The following is a 6,313-nucleotide window of genomic DNA, read 5'->3' on the forward strand; positions in this document are numbered from 1 at the left end:
ACCGCCCCGTGCCCTGAGTTCCAGCCACACAGAGTTCCAGCCCCCGGCTCTTTGGGGCCTGTGAGTCTTCCCACACATTTCGTCCACCATAGGAAAGACCCTCCCCTCTCCCGCATTTTGCCTGACAACACATATTCATTCTCAGCTAGCTTCTCTGAAGCCCCACCTGACCGCCACCACCAGCACGCACAGCCCCACCTTGTGTCCCTGGGGACCCCTATGGTTTTCCTGCCCTTTGCTTACTGGATTGTTTCTGTGCATTGCCTTTGTTTCAATTTTGGCTTTAACAGCTTTACTAATGTACAATCGACATGTCATAGGCTGTGCATATGTAAGTGTACACACCCATAAAAGAATCACCACAATTAAGAAAAAGGATTTGTCTCTCCCCCCCCAAATTTCCCTGTGTCCCCTTGTGTGTCTTCTTCCGGCCTTCCCTGACTTGTCTCTCATTTGAAGGCAACCACTGATTGGTTCTCTGTCATCATATATTAGTTAACATTTTCTAGAATTTTATATAAATGTAATCATACAGTATATACTCTTTTTTGCCTGCCTTTTTTTCCCCCCAGCCTAATTATTTTGAGATTCATCCATGTAGTAGCAATCGTTCATCCTTTTTCTTTTATTGTTGAGTAGTATTCTACTGTCAGCGTATCAGTTTGTGTATCCATTTATTGTTTTAATATATATTTTTAAAACTTTTTTAATGTTTTATTTATTTTTGAGACAGAGAGAGACAGAGCATGAGCAGGGGAGGGGCAGAGAGAGAGGGAGACACAGAATCCGAAGCAGGCTCCAGGCTCTGAGCTGTCAGCACAGAGCCCAACGTGGGGCTCAAACTCACAAACCACGAAATCATGACCTGAGCCAAAGTCGGATGCTTAACTGACTGAGCCACCCAGGCACCCCTTGTTTTAATATATTTTTAATGTTTATTTATTTTTGAGAGAGAGAGAGACAGAGCGTGAGCAGGGGAGGGGCAGAGAGGGAGACACAGAATCGGAAGCAGGCTCCAGGCTCTGAGCCATCAGCACAGAGACCGATGCGGGGCTCAAACTCACGGATCATAAGATCATGACCTGAGCAAGTCGGACATTAAACCGAGTGAGCCACCCAGGAGCCTTTATCCTTTTATTGTTGATGGACATTTGTATTTTTTCCTGTTTGTATGAACATATGCTTTCATTTCTCCCAGGTAAATCTGGCTGCATCAGATAGCAGTATATGTCTAACTTTTTAAACAAAGTGCCAAACTGGTTTCCAAAGTGGTTGTGCCATTTTAACATTCTCACCGGGAGTGTATGAGAGTTCCATCCTCATCAACACTGGGTATGGTCAACCTCTTTAATTTTATTATTTTTTTAATTTTATTTTAATTTTATTTTTTTTTATGTTTATTTTTGAGACAGAAAGACAGAGCATGAGCAGGGGAAGGGCAGAGAGAGGGAGACACAGAATCCGAAGCAGGCTCCAGGCTCTGAGCCATCAGCACAGATCCCAATGCAGGGCTCGAACCCATGGACCTCGAGATCATGACCTGAGTCAAGGTTGGCTGCTCAATTGACTGAGCCATGCAGGCGCCCCTAATTTTAGCCATTTAGTTATGTAATCATGTCTTATTATGGTTTTATGTTACATTTTTCTAATGACTGATGATGTTGAGCATCTTCTCACATCTTATTTATTATCCATACATCTTGTGCAGTGAAGTGCTTGCTCAAAAAGTTTTATTTTTTAGTTTTATTTATTTTAATTTATTTACTTATCTTGAGAGAGAGAGAGAGAATATCCTAAGCAGACCCTTCACTGTCAGCACAGAGCCTGATGCAGGGCTCGATCCCACAAACTGTGAGGCCCCAACCTAAGCCAAAACCGAGAGTCAGACGCTCAACCAACTGAGCCACCCCAGGAGCCCCGTGTTCAAAACGTTTTAAAAGAAAACAATTTGTGAAAGCTAAACCTGTTAGGTAAATGCTGTCATGAACTTGATTTCTGTGCTTTATTCCACTATCTACAGGTGTTGTCGTTATTTTGTCACATTTGAAAAAACCGTGGTAAAATATATACAACATAAGGCTTGCATTGTCACCATTTTTACCTGTCCAGTTCAGTGGCACTAAGCGCGCCGTCTCTTTGTTGTGCGGCCATCCCCACCGTCCATCTTCAGAGCTTTTTTCATCATTCCGAATTGAAACTCGGTCCGCAGTAAACACTAACCCTCCACCACTCCCCGCATCCCTCAGCCTCTGGCAACCACCATTCTGCTGTCTCTGAAAGTGGCTACTCTAGGGTGTCTCAAATGAATCACGCGGTATTTGTCCTTTTGTGACTGGCTTATGTCACTTAGTACAATGTCTTCCAGGCTTGTCCATATTGTAGCATATGCCAGAATTCCCTTCGTTTTTAAGGCGGAATCATATTCTTTTGCATGTACATACATTCTGGTCATCCATTCGTCCATCAGCAGACACCTGGGTTGCTCCCACCTTTTGGGTTATTGTGAACAACGTGGTCACAAACATGAGTGTACAGATATTTCTGTCCCTTATTAATTGCATTTTTAATTTTGCAATAAATTTTTTTAAGCAGCTGCGTTTTAATGGCTGTATCCCATTGCCTATAACAGAGCCTGACACATAGCAAGCATTTAATTAACATATGCGATGGGGCACCCGGGTGGCTCCGTCGGTTAAGCATCTGACTCTTGGTCTCAGCTCCGGTCTTGATCTCAGGGTTGTGAATTCAAGCCTCATCTTGGGCTCAGTGCTGGGTGTGAAGCCTGCTTCAAAAAACAAACAGCCTACTTCAAAAAAAATATATATATATACATATATATATAGAACTAACAGCCAAATGAATGAATGAATGAATGAGTGATTCCCACCACACTGGACACCAACTCAGACGGAGCTACATCGTTGTCCTGTAGGTGGCACTCACGGTGTCTTACCACCAGGCTGCTGAGTCTGTGAAGGAACTGATCTCTTTGGATCCCTTCCAGGAAGTGAAGCAAACACTTCCCCAGACTGGCTTTGTCACCCTTGCCACCACTTGTTGCCCCACGGGAGGCCCAGCTGCCTGAAGTCTCTGGGTTAGTCACAAGCCACGAACTCAAGGGGAGGCATAGCTGAGACGAGTCACAGAAGAATTCTCTCCTCTGGGGAACCACTCACCGCATTCCTTCCCATGAAATAATAACAACATCAATAGCTAACATATTTGTGGGCTTACTCCGTGGCAGGTGCTCTGTAAGCAATATCTCATTTAACTGATAAATACCCCTGAATTAGGCACTGTAAGATTCCTTGCTCTGCAAAACAAAAAAAGCAAAGGCAAAGAGAAGTTAACTAACTTACCCATGGTCATCTAGCTGGGAAATGGAAGCACCAGGATCTGAATCTCTAGAACCTACCAGGCAGAAGAAAAACAAAAACAAAACAAAACAAAAAAACCCACAACCAACCACTCGGGCTGAGAGCACTTTTCAATAAATTATGCTGAAGTTAACCAGGATCCTTCTGAATAGTTTTTCTAAGTTTGAATAATATTTATTGAATGCGTTTTGACCAACGCACACGCCAATATTAAGTCACGTAATCCCACCAAAAAAGATAATCACTTAACATATTAAAATGTTTCCTCCCAGTTTTTCCCCCTACTCCTGTATTTTAAGTTAGATGATATAATGAGTGTCTTTATTCTATTAAGAAAGAGGCAAAGGGAGGTGGGGAGGGCAGGGTGCCTGGTTGATTTAGTCAGTTAAGGGTCCAACTCTTGATCTCAACTTGGGTGTTTGTTTTTTGTTTTTTTTTTATTTACATCCAAGTTGGGGTGCCTGGGTGGCTCAGTCGGTTGAGTGTCCGACCTCGGCTCAGGTCACGATCTCACGGTCTTTGAGGTGGAGCCCCGCGTCGGGCTCTGTGCTATTAGCTCAGAGCCTGGAGCCTGCTTTGGATTCTGTGTCTCCTTCTCTGTCTGCCCCTCCTCCACTCATGCGCTGTCTCTCTCTGTCTCAGAAATAAATAAGCATGTTTAATAAATTTACACCGAAGTTAGTTAGCAGATAGTGCAACAACGGTCAACTCAGGTTTTAATCTCGGGGTTGTGAGTTCAAGCCCCGTGTTGGGCTCTGCACTGGGCACGAAGCCTAATTAAAAACAAAAAAAAAAGAGGCATGGGTCCTCTCTTGGCACACGTGCCGTTTGCACCCACTCCTCCTGCCTTCTCTCCAGTAGGTCTCTACCACGTGCCCACCAAGTGATACAGTAAAATCGGGAACGTTAGCGTGCGGTAAGAATGATGGCATTGACAGTGAACATCCACCCTGTGCCAGGCATCGGGCCGAGGAAGCACCTCACATATGTGATCTCATGTGGTTCTCTCTCCCCCGCCCATATTCCATGGGAACCATTATTACGCTCATTTTACTCATGAGCAATCCGAGGCCTAAGATTTAACACGTGGCTCTGTCTCTTCCCTTTCCTTCCTGAATAACTCAGTCCGAACACCACCGGCCGAGGCCTAGAAAGGTAGGTGTCCACACAGAGGGTGGCAAGGGGTCTAGACTGGGGTGCCGGAGCCCCTTCTTCACCCCGAGCAGATGCAAAGCCTATCTGCAGGAGGGTAGAAGGGCTTCTTGGGTCAGGGGGTGACTCGGTGTGGGGTATTAGGCCCTGAACGGGGTGCCCCAGCGCGAGATGTCAGAACCAGAGCAGATCGAGGAGGGAGCCCATGCAGAAGTTGTGGGGGGACAGCATGGGGTATGAGATCCTGAGCAGGGTGCGGAAGGGGCTGTGGGGTGCTGGAGCCCAAGCCAGGTGAGGACGGCTTCCCTACAGAGGAGGGATCCAGCGGTGGTGGGAGACTCGTTACCAGAAGCGGAGGTTAAGTACTCGTATTACAGACCATGCAAGCCAGATGTCCCTCTGTTGGGCAAAAGAGTCAAAAAAGTAAAGGGAGGGCACTAGGACGGATCCTGTGGGTCTAGATCGCCACTGGGGTCTTGGTATGAGGTCACTGTTTGCAACACTACAGGCAGACACAGAAATAGATGATGTATATGTATAGATGTAGACGTACGAACATATCTTGATGTACATCCTTAGCTCTGTCCGCTGAGAGGGCCTGGGGGCCACAACGCCCCACCCGTAACAAGCATACCTACCCCCCAAATCTCGGTTTCTGAATTCATTCTCTGCTAAAAAGAACCAGCAGCTATGGGGACAAATGGCCGAGAGAAGATACAAACCACCTAGAATATTCGCATACTCTTCGTGCAGGAAAGTGCTCAAAGATTGACGGGGACGTTCCAAAAGGACGCAGCAGCCAGCTCCAAGAGGCCTGACGGAGGACAATTTGAGTGTCAAAATAAAACACGACAAACATGGATGACAACCCACGGAACAGCACAGGGATCCGTGATGCCACACCCCTGTAAATAAATAGACAAGTGAACTAAAGGTGCATGAAAAACAGGTTTCTTTTTTTTTTTTTTTAACGTTTATTTATTTTTGGGACAGAGAGAGACAGAGCATGAACGGGGGAGGGGCAGAAAGAGAGGGAGACACAGAATCGGAAACAGGCTCCAGGCTCTGAGCCATCAGCCCAGAGCCCGACGAGGGGCTCGAACTCACAGACTGCGAGATCATGACCTGAGCTGAAGTCGGACGCTTAACCGACTGAGCCACCCAGGCGCCCCGAAAAACAGGTTTCAAAGGACTTCCCCACAAAACGTGCAATAATTGCAATGGAAAAAAGTGACTTTACAGTGGACAGAGCTTGGCAGACATGGGCTTCATCAAATGGCAAGAGCAATCATTCCAGTAATGGTTCCAAGTGGAATCGGGGAACGGGCCCGACAGGCCCGACAGGCGCACGTTGTGTGCGTGAACACAACGCAGTCACTTCTGTGATGTTCCTGCCAAAGACTCATAGACCGAATCCAATCAAGAGGAAACCTTAGACAAGCCCAAACTGAGGACAGTCCACAAAACAACTGACGTGTAATGCACAGCAGCGTGAAGCAGGGTTACGCAGGTCAAGGCTGAAGAACAAGTTCACGTCGAGCCAAATGCAACGTGTGACCCTCGGTGAGATCCTCTGCTATAAAGAACGTTATTGGAACGAATGATAGCTCTCCAGGTATGGCGGTATTAATGTCCACGTCCTGATTTTGATGGCTGCGTCCTACACAAGTAGAAGGTTCTTATTGGTGGGAAATACATGCTAAGGCACTGGGGCACGATGTAGCCAGGCCAGCAACTTACTCTTGAGGGCTCAGCAGGGGGAACAAAGGAATTTTTTTTGTTTT

General features: G+C 46.3%; 1 long non-coding RNA gene across 1 annotated transcript; it reads left to right on the forward strand.

The window, feature by feature from the left end:
* The first annotated feature begins 4,442 nt into the window (after nucleotides 1–4,442).
* LOC122237876 lies at nucleotides 4,443–5,462 on the forward strand. Its single transcript, XR_006216593.1, has 2 exons — nucleotides 4,443–4,532; nucleotides 5,109–5,462. It is a non-coding gene; the product is annotated as an uncharacterized LOC122237876 (long non-coding RNA).
* The last annotated feature ends 851 nt before the right edge of the window (nucleotides 5,463–6,313 follow it).

This window comes from Panthera tigris, chromosome B1 (assembly GCF_018350195.1).
Source record: "Panthera tigris isolate Pti1 chromosome B1, P.tigris_Pti1_mat1.1, whole genome shotgun sequence".
NCBI classification, from domain to species: domain Eukaryota; kingdom Metazoa; phylum Chordata; class Mammalia; order Carnivora; family Felidae; genus Panthera; species Panthera tigris.